General features: G+C 47.4%; 1 long non-coding RNA gene across 1 annotated transcript; it reads left to right on the plus strand.

Annotated features, from left to right (window-relative positions):
- The first annotated feature begins 9380 nt into the window (after positions 1-9380).
- Positions 9381-16249, plus strand: LOC132588543 (uncharacterized). The gene is made up of 4 exons (XR_009556511.1): positions 9381-9431; positions 11789-11879; positions 13543-13579; positions 16124-16249. It is a non-coding gene; the product is annotated as an uncharacterized LOC132588543 (long non-coding RNA).
- The last annotated feature ends 3094 nt before the right edge of the window (positions 16250-19343 follow it).

A 19343-nucleotide genomic window follows, 5' to 3' on the forward strand; every position in this document is an offset into this window, starting at 1 on the left:
CTTATCGCAGCACAGCTTTATAGTGCATTGCACTGAGTGAAGGATGGCGTATAAATCCAACTCTCCTCCTCCTCCTCCTCTTAGGTACTCCTGGCCTCAAATCTAATTCTTCTGCTGTAGACCCACACGGCTCCCCTCCAAAACTACCCATCCTTATAGGATCCTTATCTACAGGGCTTTTTTCAAGCAGGAATGTCAGGGGGTGCGGCCTAAAATGCAAATGCGTTCCCGCTTGGCTTTTTCTACCATAAAAGCCCTGCTTATCTAACATTCTTAAGCAGTGTAACAATTAGTTTTTAATATGTAACCCCTTCCCCCCCCTCAAAAAAAAATTCCAACCTGGTTTTGTATCTAGCATAAAAATATAACCTGTTGACAATCGAAGCCCAGTTTTGTGGCGGTTAAAATACTTCACTTTTGATCAGTCGATCGAATTTTTTTTTGCTTATTCAAAGTACAGTCCTGAGCAAAGCTACAATCCTTCAAAGCTCACTGACTTCAATGGACATAGAAAGGTGATAACCAACTTTCCCTCTAAGCTGAGTTAGCGTGAGCTAGCTCAGTTTTTTCACCTCCAGCTCACACATTTTCATCTTAGCTCAGGAAGGATGGCCCCAGAGCAGACTAATTTATGCAGAAGCTCACAACTTTCATGCCAGTCACTCACAAAGTAGAATTTTTGCTCATAAAACTCCACGGCTTAGACGGAGTTATAACTCTGTTTAGGATTACACTCTTAAAAGAATAATGGTATTCTCCTACTAAAAGCACTATCCCCTTATCCGTGCTATATGTGGTTGCCTGGTCTTCCACTGGACTAAAAGCCAGGAAAGTGTCTTATCACTAGGCCTTTAATCCTGATTCAGCCCTGTTCTGCACCGGGTGGACAGCGGACTGCCGCCTGAAGGAATTTGAACGTACGGTACTTCCTGCAAATAGAAGCTTTACTGGACAGCAGGAGTTGGTACCTCTCATCGTATTTAGCATCCAGGATTGGATTATTTTTTTTAATGACATGGACTGTGAAAGCTTCTGAAACAACTTATAAGGACACAAGCATGTTGGTAAAGGATTGAATGTGAATAAATGTTGTAATATAAGTATTTGAAGTCTGCCATACACAGCTTTTGGCTCTATGTGTTTAATAACCCACCTGGGGATTGGCAGCCCTCCCCTTGTGCCTACTCATTCCTAGAGATCAGGACGACAGCGAAGGCATCTTAAATCCACTATTTCTCCAGGGATGCAAAATGTGAAAGACCAGGAAGGGGTGGGGTGCAGTTTAGTTCATGCAGCATAGAATTACACCCAGTCCTTTCTTGGAATGTTGGGCTTCCTTGTTGTGATCTGATTGGCTGTGTTCAGCATGGTGCTCCGCAAATGTAAGGCCTTTGGATCAAAATAGATTGAGCTAATGCTGTTGCTATGCGTTTGGCTCCCAAGGGGCTTCTGGAAGAAGTGATTTACCATCTGTCTGTATTTTTCCTCTCTTTTCCCACCCAGTATTGCCCAGAGTTTTGATATCCGTCTGCCACCCCTCTAAAATAGGATGAGGCAATGGTTCAACAGGCAGATATCATCACATCAAACTTGGGTTGATGGAAGTTTGCTATAGTTTGGTGCAGGGCTTTTTTTGTAGCAGGAACTCCTTTGCATATTAGGCCACACAGCCCTGATGTAGCCAATCCTCCTGGAGCTTACAGTAGGAACTGCAAGAAAAGCCCCGTAAGCTCTTGGAGGATTGGCTACATCAGGGCTGTGTGGCCTAATATGCAAAGATGCTCCTGCTACAAAAAAAGCCCTAGAAACATTGGTGTGATGTCTAAATTGCCAGCCTGTAGTTTGCGATGGGTCAGCAAAACCAGCACTGGAAACCAAAGTTGTTTTGCTCCTCTGAGCTGCTCTGGATTTGATATGACATTTTCAACAAGTTTTACTTTCTGGTTACCGGTGTCTTTGAATGTTGGTTTTCTATGTTTTTGCTGCAGCTCCATTACATCTTCTGGTCAATTTTTTTACTGCCTTTGGTTGACAAGTGTCAGCTGCTTGGAAATCTCACCCTGCCCTGTGCAGGAGATGGGAGTAACAGCTTTCTGACGGTTAATTTTGTTTTAATGACAAGCTGCCTCAGCAGGCTGTGATCAGGAGGGAAAGTGTGAAGGGGGAGGTGGTCCCTTAACCCTCTTCCCACAAGCCCTGGATACAGGTGGAAAAACAGCCAGAGATCATGTCTGTTTGAAAAGAAAAATGAGAAAGGGCTAGGATTAAGCATCCTTCACCCAAAGGGTGCTGAACACATGGAATTCACTGCCACAGGAGGTGGTGGCGGCTACAAGCATAGACAGCTTCAAGAGGAGATTGGATAAGCATATGGAGCAGAGGTCCATCAGTGGCTGTTAGAAGAATACTGCAGATTTATACCCCGTCTTCTCTCTGAATCAGAGACTCAGAGCAGTTTACAATCTCCTATATCTTCTCCCCCCATAACAGACACCCTGTAAGGTGGGTGGGTCTGCGAGAGCTGTCCCAGAAGCTGCCCTTTCAAGGACAACTCCTATGAGAGTTATAGCTGACCCAAGGCCATTCCAGCAGCTGCAAGTGGAGGGAGTGGGGAATCAAACCCGGTTCTCTGAGATGAGAGTCCGCGCACTTAACTGTGACACCAAACTGGCTCTCCTAACAACCAGCCACAGGGTATGGAGGAACTTTGTGTCTGGGGCAATGATGCTCTGTATTCTTGGAGCTTGGGGTTTTTGGAAAATGACTAGAGAAACCCCAGCCTCTGACAGGATTCCCCTCCTTTTTCTGCTAGTTGCCTGAACACGTTGTTCTCAAAGAGTTCAGGAAGGATCAGCATTGCAACAGATCCCATATTGTGCCAATAACGTGAGAAAGGGGAATGATTTATTTTATTTCTTTATTTTATTTTATTCAATTTATATCCCGCCCTCCCTGCGAAAGCAGGCTCAGGGTGGCTTACTTTTTTATGTTATTTATTTTTTATGTATTTATTTATGATTTATATCCCACCCTTCCCACCAGGGTGGCTCAGGGCGGCTTGCAACAGATAAACCAGATAAGCTTACAACAGATAAGTCAACATAAAATTAAATTGGTATTTAAATATATAAACATTTAAAACATTCAAAACATTTAAAACCTTAAAAACATTAAGCATTGCAGCAGTATACATAGCAAGGATCTGATAGAGCTACATTTAATTTCCTATGTCAGTTAGGTGTAAGCTAGCCGGAAGAGGGTTGTCTTACAGGCCCTGCGGAACTGAATAAGGTCCCGCAGGGCCCTCACCTCTTCTGGCAGCTGGTTCCACCATAACAGAGAAGGCCCTGTCCCTAGTAGATTTTAGGCGAGCTTCTTTTGGCCCAGGGATAACGAGAAGATTTTGGGTTCCCGATCTCAGTACTCTCTGGGGAACATGTGGGGAGAGATGGTCCTTCAGGTAGGCAGGTCCTAGGCCATATAGGACTTTAAAGGTAATAACCAGCACCTTGTACCGGACTCGGTATATTATTGGCAGCCAGTGCAGAGCCCGAAGACCCGGCTGAATGTGCCCCCATCTTGGGAGCCCCAATAACAGCTGGGCCGCGGCATTCTGCACCAGCTGCAATTTCCGAGTTCGGCACAGGGGCAGCCCCATGTAGAGGGCATTGCAGTAGTCCAACCTCGAGGTGACCGTAGCATGGATCACTGTTGCGAGATCGTCGCGATCCAGGAAGGGAGCCAACTGCCTTGCCCGCCTAAGATGAAAAAACGCGGACTTGGCAGTGGCTGCTATTTGAGCCTCCATCTTTAAGGAAGGTTCCAATAGTACCCCTAGGCTCTTGACCCTGTCCACCACTATCAACGGCGCACCGTCAAAAGCTGGCAGGGGGATTCCCCCCCCCCCCGGTCCCCGACGACCCAAGCAAAGGACCTTTGTCTTCGCCGGATTTAGCCTCAGTCCACTCAGTCTGAGCCACTCAGCCACGGCCTATAATGCCCGATCCAGATTTTCAGGGGCGCAGACCGGTCGGCCGTCCATAAGCAGATAGAGCTGGGTGTCATCAGCATACTGGTGACACCCCAGCCCATACCTTCGGGCAATCTGGGCAAGGGGACGCATATAGACGTTGAATAACATCGGGGAGAGAACCGCCCCTTGAGGCACACCACAATCGAGTGTGCGTCTCCGGGATAGCTCCCCCCCAATTGTGACCCTTTGTCCCCGACCTTCAAGGAAAGAGGAAAGCCACTGTAAGGCCAACCCCTGAATCCCCGCGTCGGCAAGGCGGCAAGTCATTAACCGATGGTCAACCGTATCGAACGCAGCCAATAGGTCCAACAACATCAGCATTGCCGAGCCACCCCGATCCAGATGCCGTTGAAGGTCATCTACCAGGGCAACCAACACCGTCTCCATCCCATGGCCCGGGCGAAAGCCGGACTGAAGTGGGTTAAGGACGGAAGCGTCCTCCAGGAAAGTCTGTAACTGCATCGCCACTGCCCTCTCAATAAGTTTGCCCAAAAAGGGCAAATTTGAGACCGGCCGGTAGTGTGCCAATTGGGTCGGGTCTAAAGATGTTTTTTTTAGGAGGGGATGGACCACCGCCTCTTTAAGCGGCGTTGGAAAGTGCCCTTCCATCAGGGATCTATTTATGATATCCTGTACAGGATATCTAAGGTCCCTCTGGCAAGATTTAATAAGCCAGGAGGGGCATGGGTCCAATTTACAAGTTGTTGGGCGAGCAGATAAGAGGATCCTGTCAACTTCCTCCAGGCTGAGGGGGCTAAAACCATCCAGAATACAATCCGAAGACAGGCTTGGGGCCTCGGTTTCGCTAACTGTCTCAAATCTGGCAGGGAGGTCGAGGTGGAGTGACGCAATCTTGTCCGCAAAAAAATTCGCAAAAGCCTCACAGCCTATTTCCAATTCAATAGAATTTGGTCTGCCTTGTGGCAGCGTTGTAAGACCTCGAATTATATCGAACAATTGTGCTGGGCGCGAAGTTGCAGACGCAATCTTAGCCACAAAGTATACTTTCTTTGCGGTTTTGATTGCCATCTCATAGGCCTTCAAACTCTCTCTATAAGATGTTCAGATCACTTCGTCTCAAGTACGCCGCCATTGCCTCTCCAGTCGTCTGAGTCCCCGCTTTAATTGCCGCAGCTCCCGGTTAAACCAGGGCGATGGCTTCAAGCGGGGACGCAGAGGGCGCCTAGGTGCGATCACCTCGATGGCTCTGGAGAGTCCATCGTTCCAGGACTCTACCAGATCATCCAGGGAATCGCCAGTGGGCCAGGTATCCCGCAGGGCCGTTAGGAACCGTTCCGGGTCCATCAAGCTCCGCGGGAGAGCTAAAATACGCTCTCCGCCTAAACAGGTTTGGGGTGACACATCCATACGAGCCTTGAGGGCATAGTGATCCGACCATGGCACTGCTTCCGTTGCAATATCGTTCACTGATACTCCCGCTGCGAAGACCAGGTCTAACATGTGTCCCGCCTGATGAGTGGGCGTTGTAACAACCTGGGAGAGTCCTAGTGTCGCCATGGATGACACTAGGTCCATCGCCTGACTGGAGGCTGCGTTGTCGGTGTGAACATTGAAGTCACCCAAGACCAATAGCCTTGGGTACTCCAACGCCCAGCCCGCCGCGGCCTCCACCAGGGATGGTAAGGCACCGGCCGGTGCGTTAGGTGGTCGGTACACCAGCCAGATCGCCAACCCCTCCCCAACATCCCACATCAGGCCAGCACATTCCATGCCCGGGATCTCCGGGGCCGGGAGAGCCCTAAAGGAGTAAGCCTCTCGTATGAATAGTGCTGCTCCTCCCCCCCGCCCGCTAATCCGGTACTGGTGAAAGACCGAGTATCCTGGGGGGGTCATCTGGGAGAGAGCCACGGTCTCCCCATCTCGCACCCAGGTCTCGGTCACGCATGCCAGGTCCACATCCCGCTCCAGCAGGAATTCCCGAAGGACAGCGGTCTTATTGTTAATGGACCTGGCATTACATAACACCAGTGATGGAGGCGAGTAAATTCGCCTGGCCCCACTACCTGTCACCGTCGGGATGCGACGCAGGCTGGAAGGTGGTCGAGCACTACCATGTCTCGGCCTCCTTCGCTTATAAGTCTGCCTGCTCCCACCGTCATACCTTCCCCTCCCCAGGAGTACCGGAATCCTCAGACCAATCATCTTCGAATGGTGGCCACCAGCTCATCAACTGATAATAACAATACCTATGCCCTCTACAACCATCTTGTTCCAACTAGTACGATACCACTACCAGTACCCACTGGTTATTTAATTTAAGTCCCTCACCCACCCCCTCTAACTCCTTAGCTAACACTAGTCAATTTAATGCGTCCTTTGGCTCCTTAAATTAGACCTTCCCCAACTACACATCCATGGAACATAAAACCATATTTAAAATACGAAAAGGTACAAAAAACATAAAAGCATAAAACCGTTTCAGGTACTATAAAGATAAAGGTAGTCCCCTGTGCAAGCACCAGTCGTTTCCGACTCTGGGGTGACGTTGCTTTCACAGCATTTTCACGGCAGACTTTTGAATGGGGTGGTTTGCCATTGCCTTCCCCAGTCATCTACACTTCCCCCCCAGCAAGCATTTGACCGACCTCGGAAGGATGGAAGGCTGAGTCAACCTCGAGCCGGCTACCTGAAACCAGCTTCCACTGGGATTGAACTCAGGTTGTGTGCAGAGGGCTCCGACTGCAGTACTGCAGCTTTACCACTCTGCGCCATGGGGCTCATTTCAGGTGCTATAGTGGTCTATAAATTTTCTAGTTGTTATTTCAGCTGGATGTTCTATAGGGAGATTGATCTTAGGTTCATGTTCAAGGTGGCCCAGTTGTTTCGGGGTCTGTTGCAGCCTGTGATCTTAATTTGCAAATGCCTGGTGGAAGAGCTCCATCTTGCAGACCTTGAGGAACTGTGTGAGCTCTTGCAGGGCCCTGACCTCCTCAGGGAGCTCGTTCCACCAGCTTGGAGCAAGGGATAGAGAGTAGATTTTGTGACCCTGACCGAAGTGCTCTCCAGGGAACATGTAGGAAAAGGTGGTCCCTAAGGTATGCAGGTCCCCAGCCATATAGGGCTTTAAAGGTAAGGAAAGGAAAGGTCCCCTGTTGAAGCACCAGCCGTTTCCGACTCTGCTTTCACAATGTTTTCATGGCAGACTTTTTACGAGGTGGTTTGCCATTGCCTTCCCCAGTCATCGACACTTTCCCCCCCAGCAAGCTGGGACTCATTTGACCGACCTCGGAAGGATGGAAGGCTGAGTCAACCTCGAGCTGGCTACCTGAAAACCCAGCTTCTGCTGGGGATTGAACTCACGTCATGAGCAGAACTTAGTACTGCAGTACTGCAGCTTTAACACTCTACGCCATGGGGCTCACTTTAAAGGTAATAATCAGCACCTTAAAACGAACCCGGTATGCGATGGGCAACCAATGCAACGCTTTCAGCACGGGCTGAATAAGAACATAAGAACATAAGAGAAGCCATGTTGGATCAGGCCAACGGCCCATCAAGTCCAACACTCTGTGTCACACAGTGGCAAAAAATGTTATATACACACATACACTGTGGCTAATAGCCACTGATGGACCTGTGCTCCATATTTTTATCTAAACCCCTCTTGAAGGTGGCTATACTTGTGGCCGCCACCACCTCCTGTGGCAGTGAATTCCACATGTTAATCACCCTTTGGGTGAAGAAGTACTTCCTTTTATCCGTCTTAACCTGTCTGCTCAGCAATTTCATCGAATGCCCACGAGTTCTTGTATTGTGAGAAAGGGAGAAAAGTACTTCTTTCTCTACTTTCTCCATTCCATGCATTATCTTGTAAACCTCTATCATGTCACCCCTCAGTCGACGTTTCTCCAAGCTAAAGAGTCCCAAGCGTTTCAACCTTTCTTCATAGGGAAAGTGCTCCAGCCCTTTAATCATTCTAGTTGCCCTTCTCTGCACCTTCTCTAAAGCTATAATATCCTTTTTGAGGTGCGGCGACCAGAACTGCACACAGTACTCCAAATGAGACCGCACCATCGATTTATACAGGGGCATTATGATACTGGCTGATTTGTTTTCAATTCCCTTCCTAATAATTCCCAGCATGGCATTGGCCTTTTTTATTGCAAACGCACACTGTCTTGACACTTTCAGTGAGTTATCTATCATGACCCCAAGATCTCTCTCTTGATCAGTCTCTGCCAGTTCACACCCCATCAACTTGTATTTGTAGCTGGGATTCTTAGCCCCAATGTGCATTACTTTGCACTTGGCCACATTGAACCGCATCTGCCACATTGACGCCCACTCACCCAGCCTCAACAGATCCCTTTGGAGTTCCTCACAATCCTCTCTGGTTCTCTGCACCTTCTCTAAAGATATAATATCCTTTTTGAGGTGCGGCGACCAGAACTGCACACAGTACTCCAAATGAGACCGCACCATCGATTTATACAGGGGCATTATGTGCGCCCACAGGGGAAGACCCATTAAGACATTGACATTGGATTTATATTCCACCCTCTACTCAGAGTCTCAGAGCGGCTCACAATCTCCTTTATCTTCCTCCTCAACAACAAACACCCTGTGAAGTGGGTGGGGCTGAGAGGATCTCTCAGAAGCTGCCCTTTCAAGGACAACCTCTGCCAGAGCTATGGCTGACCCAAGGCCATTCTAGCAGGTGCAAGTGGAGGAGTGGGGAATCAAACCCGGTCTCCCAGATAAGAGTCCACACACTTAACCACTACACCAAACTGACTCTCCAGCCTGGCTACAGAATTCTGCACTAGTTGAAGCTTCCGGGTTTGAGACAAGGGCAGCCCCATGTAGAGTGTGCACCAGTGTGGCATAGTGCTGGGGAGACTTGGGTTCAAATCCCCCGTTCAGCCAGAAAGCTTACTGGGTGGCCATAGGGCAAATCAGCTTCTCAGCCTCAAACAACTTAACTGGCTGGTTGTTAGGACCAGGGGTGGAATTCTAGCAGGAGCTCCTTTGCATATTAGGCCACACTCCCCTGATGTGGCCAATCCTATAAGAGCTTACAGGGCTCTTACTACAGAGCCTATTGTAAGTTCTTGGAGGATTGGCTTCCGCAAGGGGTGTGGCCTAATATGCAGAGGAGCTCCTGCTAGAATTCCACCCCTGGTTAGGACAGCAGGATTTGGTGTGCCACCCCAAACTGGATGAAAATGCAAGGGAAAGTTATCAGTTTAAAAACTCTTTTTCTAAAGAAGGCATCTTTAAAAGGCTGCTTCTGAATCTCAAAAGCTCATTCTCTTCTCTGTGATACTGAAGAAGCTGTGCGCACTCCGCTGAATCTTTTCTTTTTTTCTTCTCTGCTTCTCTCTCTAGGAGAAACCTTCTCGCCCTAAAAGTCACGAGAGTCTTGTAAATGAAATTGGTGAGCTACAATCCTGTTTTCCTAAAATCTTTGGCAGAGTAACATGTATTGATTCGTGTTTCCAGCACCGCCACTGACTAATTCCTCCCTGCTGATATCTCCCGGTGACTTTGCAGTTCAGTCTCCAGATAGCGCCCCCTCTTTCTCTTTTTCTAAGGCACTGCCCCACATTTACCGTACTTAGGACTACAAGTATATATTATGGAGAGGAACACGCCCTATAGTTCTTGGATGAGAAAGCACATGCGTATAGGGAAACAAGTGAAAATAAACCAGAATCTAAAGATGGACAAATCCAAGTAGGCAGCCGTGTTGGTCTGAAGTAGTAGAACAAAATAGGAGTCAAGTGGCACCTTTAAGACCAACTTAGTTTTATTCAGAACGTAAGCATTCATGTGCTCTAAGCACACTTCATCAGATGAGGAATCCGGCATAGTGAGCAGAGCCATACATAGCTGGTAGGCAGTGGTTTAGAATGTAAAATGGTACAAATATAAGATCCAATGACTGAATAGTAAAATTAACAAATTGAGCAAACCTTTGATCCAAGTAGCATAAGCATGCAAAAGCAATAAAACAGTAATATATCAAAATGTGAGAGTGTCTGTTAATGACACTATTGTTATAAACCTGGGCCAAAAGGAAGGAATTTGTTATAAACCTTTTGGCCCAGGTTTATAACAATAGTGTCATTGGCCAATTCCGTAGGGCCTGCAAAACCGCCCTCTTCCGGCTAGCTTTCTAAAATGGAGCTTGGAATAAACATCACGCCATCATTAACATAACTGAGATAATAGCACTATTAGATTATATTTTTAGACTGTTTTTAGATTATTTAAATATTTAATTGTTATCTGTATTGAATTGTATAATCTTGTTTTATTGTTTTAACATGGTTTTACCATGTCCTGTAAGCCGCCCTGAGCCTGCCTCGGCGGGGAGGGCAGGGTATAAATAAAATTTATTATTATTATTATTATTAACAGACACCCACATTTTGTGCTCAATTTGTTAATTTTATTATTCTGTCATTGGATCTTATATTTGTACCATTTTACATTCTAAACCACTGCCTACCAGATAATTTTATTATTCTGTCATTGGATCTTAAATCTGTACCATTTTACATTCTGAGCCATTGCCTACCAGCTATGTGTGGCTCTGCTCACTGTACCGGATCCTCATCTGATGAAGGGTGCTTAGAGCACACGAAAGTTTACGTTCTGAATAAAGCGAAGTTGATCTTAAAGGTGCCACTTGACTCCTATTCTGTTCTAAAGACGAACAAGTTTTTATTCTAGGATAAAATTTTGCAGACTAAAGCCCATTTCATCAGATGCATGTACAGGAACCTCACAGTTCACAAAATTAAGAAAAAAGGCGGTACATAGAAGGCAAAGGAGCCATGAAACCAGAAGTACAAGGTCAAAACAGAAATGCAGTGAAGGCAAATGCCAACCACAGTAGCAGTAACCAGGGCTTTTTTTGTAGCAGGAACTCCTTTGCAGATTAGGCGACACCTCCCTGATATAGCCAGTCCTCCTGGAGCTTACAGTAGGCCCTGGAAGAAGAGCCCTGGAAGCTCTTGGAGGATCGGCTACATCAGGAGTGTGTGGCCTAATTTGCAAAGGAGTTCCCCCTAGTTGCAATACCTGCAATGACCAAGGAATAGAGTTGCAAACTCTGAGGTGGGTGGGCAGTTCCTGGAGGCTTGAGGGTGGTGCTCGGGAAGGGCAGAGTTTGGGGGAGGAAGGCAGCTCAGCAGGCATGTGATACTGTACAATCCATCCTCTGAAGCTTGCTGTGTCTTCCAGGAGAACTGACCTTTGTGGTCTAGAGATCAGTTGTAATTCTAGGAGAACTCTGAGCCTCACATAGAGGTCAGGAACTCTACCGAGAACTCCCAGGCCCTTGTAAAATCCTTGGCTGAGGGTGGGGAGCTGGTATCAAACTTCTCGATGAATTCTAATTTATCACTTTCATGCTAGAGTCTCCCTTTGAAGCTCTTTTGCTGGAGAATTCTGAACTGGAAAGAAGGGAAGCAGAAATGCGGAAAGAGGGCTTGTGTTGATTGTTCCAAACAGCTTCCACACTCACAAGTCAAAGTGTTCTCTGTGTGGGTTTGATGCATCTGTTGGAGGGGGGGGCACATCACTGATAGCGGCAAAAGCAGAATTGGACCACTTGCTGTACCTGTTACATTTTAAAGTGGATGGGTACAACACATCTTTGCAAATGGGCACATTAAACACATGGCATTTCCAGGGAGCTGAAACAGCACAAGTACATGGCGTTCGCAAGCAGACATTCTGTTTAACCTGTACTGCCTCTCTTTGTGTCCTTTGCATGCTTTGCAGAGCAAGCCGTGCAAGAGACGGTGGATGTGGAAGCCTACGTGAGAAGGCGGCAGGCCCAGCCTGCTTCCAGGAGCCATCGGGAGGCCCAGCGGTAAGGACCAAAACTGGTTCTGGGGATCGGAGAGTAATTTGGGAGAGGTGTTGGGCTGCTTAAAATGCCAGGGGAGCCCCCTGACCTGGATAGGCCGGGCAAGCCTGATCTCATCAGATCTCAGAAGGCTAAGCAGGGTCAACTCTGGCAAGTACTTGGATGGGAGACCTCCTTGGAATACCAGCAGTGGGGAGGGCAGGGGCAGGCTCTATTCAGCCACCTCCCTGAATATCCTCCAGGCCCCCAGTAGGGGTCAGTCACCAGAGGTCCCCATGACTTCCAGGTTCTTCTCCGGCAAGTGCTTGATTGGGAGACCTCCTTGGAATACCAGCAGTTGGGAGGGCAGGGGCAGGCTTTATTCAGCCACTTCTCTGAATATCCTCCACACCCGCCGTAGGGGTTCAGTCTCCAGAGGTTGCCATGACTTCCAGGTGCAGATGCATACATCTGCACATAAAAATACAACAACAACCCCCCGTCCCCCCGCAAATGCCAGGGGAATAAGAAACTCCAGTGAACAGCAGGGCTTCTTGGCAACGTTCCGAGTGGAACTTTGGCATTTCCTTTTGTGGTCAGCTGTGCCAACTTTCGCTGCATCAGGAGTGTGGCCTGTCTGACCAGAAGGGAAATTCAGAAGTTCTGCTTTGTAACACTTGAAGAAGCATAAAAACTGGGAAGGGCGTGTACCGTAGAACGGATAAAGATTCATCACTGGCAACAGAAAGGCCGGTTTATACAAACTTACCCTGGGCTGTTGCGCTTCAGGCTATATCAGGAGCATGTTTGAATTTATCTTAAAAACTCCCCCTGCATGTGGAAAAACTGTGGCTGGGCAAAAGGTTCAGCTCAGCAGAGATTCCCCCTCCCCACAAACTTTAAGTCAGGAGGGATTTCCCTCCCCCCCTTTCCCCATCCTATACTAACGTTGCAAACAGGGCTTTCTTTGTAGAAAAAAGCACAGTAGGAACTCATTTGCATATTAGGCCACACCCCCTGGCACTAAGCCAGCTGGGACTGCATCCCTGCTCAAAAAAAGCCCTGGTTGCACGTATATATAGACAGATGCCCCTACCTAGGTGAGCAGCAATTTAGCATACAACTTAATGAAGATGGTTTGGCATCTGCAAAGGCCAAACAGCAATAAGTTAAGTGTATGCAGTCACCAGGTCACCATTTGTTTGTATTTAATTAGGGTGGGAGGTGGAGACAGTGGAGCAATAAATATGTGTGGCTCTTGAAACCCCCACCACCACCACCCTGCTGGCCAGCTTGGAGAAAGCATTTGTCTCTTTAAATCACTTCAAGTCAAGTTAGCTGGCAGCTTGGGGAATGTATGTAAAGATAAAGTTGCTTTCTTTCCACCTCTCCCTCCCACCCCATCTATTTCCTTCCTTCCTCCCTCCCTTCCTCCCATATTAGGCCACACCCCCTGATGTAGTGAATCCTCCTGGAGCTTACAGTAGGCCCTGTACGAAGAGCCCTCTAAGCTCTTGGAGGATAGGTTACATCAGGGGGTGTGGCCTAATATGCAAAGGAGTTCCTGCTACAAAAAAAGCCCTGATTAGCATCCACTTTTAAAGCCAAAGTTGTATTTCTGGGCTCACTGCCCTGCCCACAGCTGCTTGTGTAATAACCTATTTGTTTTTTCCCCTCTTCCCTGTAGGCCTGAATTATCTGAAAAATTCTAAGCAGGGCAGACGGTGAGTACTCGCTGGTGCCACCTGAGGCATGGCTTCATAATTCACCTGTGAACATCTGAATCCTGGAGCAGAGTTGCAGGGCAGCTGTGCTTTTCATTTCAACTCTGGTTCGTTTGGGAATCCAAGATGCAGCTTGCAGGCCATTGTCCAAATGGCCAGTTTGGTGTAGAGGTTAAATGTTCGGACTCTTATCTGGGAGAACCAGGTTTGCTTCCCCACTCCTCCACTTGCACCTGCTGGAATGGCCTTGGGTTAGCCATAGTCTGGCAGAGGTGTCCTTGAAAGGGGAGCTGCTGGGAGAGCCCTCTCAGCCCCACCCACCTTACAGGGTGTCTGTTGTGGGGGGGGGGGAGACATAGGAGATTGTAAGCCGCTCTGAGTCTCTGATTCAGAAAGAAGGGGTGGGGTATAAATCTGCGATTCTTCTTCAAATCCTGGTTTGCCTCAGCAACAGCTGCTTTTGACTTAACCAGACATCTCTGTAGATGAACGTGTCAGCCAGAGAACAAGCCCAGATGAACCCAGGATGTTGGCATCTGTAAGACTGACTTGGGTTTCTGAACCAACTTAAACCATCCTAGTTGGATGGACTTCAGCCCATAACGGCCAACAGAAAAGCTTACAGTCCCGCCAGTGATTGTTGGTTGAACCAACCTGAGGTTTCACGAAGTTCTGCCTAAACTGAGCTGCTAGCTCAGAAGCATCGTCATTTATATGGACATGTAAAAAAAAAGCTGCCTTTGCGTCATTGGCTTGTCTAGCTCAGTGCCACCCACTCTGATTGGCAGTGGGTCAAACGTTCCCTCCCCCTCCTTGCAATTGGATAGCTAAGTAGGGTTGTCAATTCCCAGGTGGGGGGCAGGGGATCCCCCGGTTTGGAGGCCCTTCCCCCACTTCAGGGTCATCAGAAAGCAGGGGGGGGAGGGAAATGTCTGCTGGGCATTATTCCCTATGGAGATCAATTCCCATATGATATAATGGAGAATTGTTCTGCGGGTATCTGGGGCTCTGGTGGGACTGTTTTTTTGAGGCAGAGGCACCAAATGTTCAGTGCCTCTCCCCAAAAAATACCCTCCAAGTTTCAAAAAGATAGGACCAATTCTTTGAACTCCAGAAGAAGGTGCACCTATCCTTCATTATTTGCTATGGAAGGAAGGCATTTAAAAAGGTGTACTGTCCCTTTAAATGTGATGGCCAGAACTTCCTTTGGAGTTCAGTCATGCTTGTCACACCCTTGCTCCTGGCTCCACCCCCAACGTCTCCTGGCTCCACCCCCAAAGTCCCCAGATATTTCTTGAATTGTACTTGGCAACTCTATAATTAAGGCTTCTATGGTTCGTAGTAGAAACTGATCCGAATTTTGCTGGCTTGGAGGAAAGAGAGCCAACCATCGTTTAGGGTTTGGACAAAAAAACCAAGCTGTTGTTGGTTGTGAAAATGGAAGTGCGTTTAATTGCCAAGCTGTGTACTGGGCATGGAATGGGGATGGGCCCCCCTCCCCCCCGTTGGTCTTGGAGTAAATGGTGAACTTTGGCTTGTTGTTATATCAGAACCACACTAGAAGGATTTTAAATATATTGTAAAATGACATATATTTTAAAAAGCCAGTCCTTCTGATGGAGCGGGAAAGGCTGTTGTGAGCTTCTTGTGGGGAAAGGCAGTGTAAAAAAAACTGAACAGGTGTTTTGTTGTGCAAATGTGAGCTGGTACAAGCTCTGCCGTCTTATGGTTTTTAAAACAAAATATTTCTTCTGGTTCTTAACAATTATTTTGTACACTGCACTACCTTGGAAATCAGCTTCTTGCTATTGTCTTTTTTTAGCTATTTCACACTGCCTTGGGAGCATGTTTCTTCTTATTTTCTTTTTTAGCTATTTAACACGGCTTTGGATCACCTAATTTCCTTTTAAAGCTCCTGTACACTGCTTTGAGAGCATCCGCTTCTTATTGTTCTATGTTTTAGCTAGCTCCTGTACACTGCTTCAGGAGCATCATCTTCTGATTCCCCTTTTTTAAGCTATTGCACAATGCCTTTGATGCATCAGCTTATTTTATTTTTTCACTCTTGTATGCTACTTTCAGAATGTCTGCTTTTTATTGTTTTATGCTTTAGCTATTCACATTGCTTCAGGAGCATCGACTTCTCATCTTCTTTTTTTAGCTATTGCACACTGCCTTTGGTGCATCAGCTTCTTGTTGTTTTAAGTTTTAGCTATTTCACACTACTCAGGAGCATCAGCTTCTGATTTCCTTTTTTAGCTATTGCACTGCCTTTGGTGCATCAGCTTATTTTCTTTTTCTGCTGTTGTATGCTGCTTTCAGAGCATCCGCTGCATTGTTTTATGCTTTAGCTATTGCACACTGCTTCGGGAGCATCAGTTTCTCATTTCCTTTCCTTTTTTGTTCAGCTATTTCACACTGCCTTCGGTGCATCAGCTTCTTTTATTTTTTCTCTGTTGCATGCTGCTTTGGGAACATCAGCGTCCAGGTGGTTTAAGGATGCCCTAGAGACCTAAAACTGTTCTTCTTGTTTCTCTCTCGTAGTTTCAGGTGCCAGTGGGCGTTGTGGCTGCTTCAAGCATGTTGTACCTTTTGCGGAAGAGAAGAGGTTCCCTCTGAGGGGAAAACAGCATGATGTCTACGCCGTGGCTATGCTCTACTGAGGATTTTGTTGGAATCTGAGTGAAGGCAAACAACAGTCTCTGTGAAGCTTGGGCTGTGACGTTCACTGCTTCTTGCATCCATTTTCCCTCTGTGTTCTCACAGCTGGAGTCTGAAACCCACTTCCATCTTTGGCTTCTCTGTGGCTGCTCCATACTCAGAACTTTCTGCTGAGTTTGTCCATCCATCTGCTTTGTTGCAAAATTCCCGGAAAAGGGGAAAAACAATCCCTAGAAGAGTCTCTGACTCACAAAACATCCGTCCTCCTGCCACGTTTCCTGTCCCCTGTTCAGAGTGATAACCTCCTTCCCCTCCAGTTGTATGTCTCTGTTTTGCTCTGGGGTGGGGGGGTCTCTCCTAACTGCCGTCTCTCACTCAGAGCGGCTGCTTGAAATCCTATCAGCCCCTTTTCCTTCCTCTGTTGATAAAGCGGCTGTAACGAGCAAAGAACTTTGCTCTTTGTGTGCATCGTGTTGGCCTCTTTGGGGCAGCAAGCGGTGAAGGGGCCCTCAGCTGCTGAGGTCTGTTAAAGGTTTCCAACCATTAAACCTGGAGCAGTTCTGCAGTGCCCACTTCTTGGAAGTTAAGTTCTATCTACTCTACCCCCTTTTCTTCCCAGCTCCCCCCTACCCTGAACAGTAGGGGTGGATTTCATGGTAGGCTTGACGTATCTACTCACAGTGAAGACCCAGTCTTTGGAGACATCATAGAATCATAGAATTGGAAGGGACCTCCAGGGTCTTCTTGTCCAACCCCCCGCACAATGCAGGAAACTCACAAATACCTCCCCCTAAATTCACAGGATCCTCATTGCTGTCAGATTGCCATCTAGCCTCTTTTTAAAAACCTCCAAGGAAGGAGAGCCCACCACCTCCTGAGGAAGCCTGTTCCACTGAGGAACTGCTCTAACGTTTGGGAAGTTCTTCTTAATGTTGAGCCGGAAACTCTTTTGATTTAATTTCAACCCATTGGTTCTGGTCCTACCTTCTGGGGCCACAGAAAACAATTCCACACCATCCTCTATATGACAGCCCTTCAAGTACTTGAAGATGGTGATCATATCACCTCTCAGCCGCCTCCTCTCCAGGCTAAACATCCCCAGCTCCTTCAACCTTTGCTCATAGGACTTGGTCTCTAGACCCCTCACCATCTTCATTGCCCTCCTGTGGACCTGTTCCAGCTTGTCTATATCCTTCTTAAAATGTGGTGCCCACATTATGTAGGGGACTCTCATTTAACTTTTCGTGTGTGTTAGGTTTAAAGGATTTAATTTTTCTTGTGTGTGAGGTGTGAGAGAAAGCAAAAGAAATATTTAGAATATTGAATTGCCAGGGTGTTTTTTTTTAAAGACTTAATTTTAACCCAGCGGTGATACCCACAAAGCATTCAACGGAGTTGTATTTCTAGTTTTGTGCTTGCCGCTTATTGTCCCAGGCTGAGTATTGATAGCAGTAGGTTCATGTCATCTGGTGGGGTGAGAGGTTTACCTTGTTTTCGGGTTCGAATTCCACTCCCACCAAGCAGCGAAAAGCCTCAAGTTTGCAAAGTTTCGTTCTGCTTGCAGCGTTCCCTCAAAGCTGAGTTAGTGTGAGCTAGCTTACTGGTTTTTAGCCTCCAACTCACACATTTTTGTCTTAGCTCAAGTAAGGACGGCCCCAGAGCCAACTGATTGATGCAATAGCTCACCACTTGAATGCCAGGAACTCACAAAGTAGAATTTTTGCTCACAAGACTTTGCAACTTAGCGGGAACTTTGGCGGACGACTGAAGGAGTCTTCATAATATTTGCTTTATTTACAAACGTGCCTGCACGGGAGCTCATGAAACTACCTTCTACCAGATCGGACCCTCGGTCCATTGAGGTCTGTCTTGTCCACTCAGAGTGGCAGTGGTTCTCCAGAGGTTTATTTTCATCTCTCGCTATCTAAACTTTGGAGTTGGGAGTGGCGGGGACTGAGCCTGCAGCCTTCTACATGCAAAGCAGTTCTCCTGCTATTCAGCCATGATGGCACCTTCCCAGAAGATGGGAGGGAAATGCACTCCGGCATAAGCTGATCGCACAGCCTCTATTCCCGCTTCAGGTTCCTAGAGACAAATATTACAGGACCTAGAAGACGTAGGTTGGGATTTTATGACTTTAGAAGGTGAACATTCTGTCATTTGCTGCAATGGTCTAAATCAGGGCCTTTTTTTACCAGGAACACACAGGAATGCAGTTCTGGCTGGCTTGGTGTCAGGGGTGTGGCCTAATACGCGAAACAATAGTGATGTCAGGGGTGTGGTCTAATATGCAAATGAGTTCCCACTGGGCTTTTTCTGCAAAAAAAAAGCCATTGTCTAAATAATAATAAGATACAGGAGTGACCCATCCTAGCATGAATCATAGAATCATAGACTTGGAAGGGACCTCCAGGGTCATTTAGTCCAGCCCTCTGCACAATGAAGGAAATTCACAAATACCGCCCCCCCCACACACACACACATGCAGATGCAGAGTCTGTAGCTAGTGTGATCACTATGGTGGTTAGGAGCGGTGGCCTCCAATCTGGAGAACTGGGTTTGATTCTCCACTCCTCCGTCACGTGCAGCCAGCTGGGTGACCTTGGGTCAGTCACAAGTTCTCTCAAGAGCAGTTCTCTATCTCAGCCCCACCTACCTCACAGGGTGCCTGTTGTGGGGAGAGGAAGGAAAGGGGATTGTAAACTGCTCTGAGACTCCAAGAGAAGGGCATAGTATAAATCCAACTCTTCTCCTACTACTTGCTCCTGTCCAAACTCACACAGTGTACTGATTGTATCAAAGATCAGGAAGTCTACACTCAATCTCTGCATAGCATGAGCTGGGAGAAAGGGCTGGCCTGGATGTGATTACAGGGCTGTGCACAGATTTTGTGTGCCTGTGAGACAATGGCAGGGGAAGATCAAGGCTCTCTTCAGTCGTGCAGTGATGCCCAGACACCATGGCCGTGCTGAGATAGGTGGTGTCCTATGGTTTTAAAATGCTTTGTAATTCCACAAGGAAGGACCTGTAGGATTGGAAACAGATTGTGTTTACATAATAAACATTCTTTTCCTCCTTTGGAGGGCGTGGACTCGGTGCGTCT

The sequence above is a fragment of the Heteronotia binoei genome, chromosome 20, assembly GCF_032191835.1.
Source record: "Heteronotia binoei isolate CCM8104 ecotype False Entrance Well chromosome 20, APGP_CSIRO_Hbin_v1, whole genome shotgun sequence".
Classification (NCBI taxonomy): Eukaryota; Metazoa; Chordata; class Lepidosauria; order Squamata; family Gekkonidae; genus Heteronotia; species Heteronotia binoei.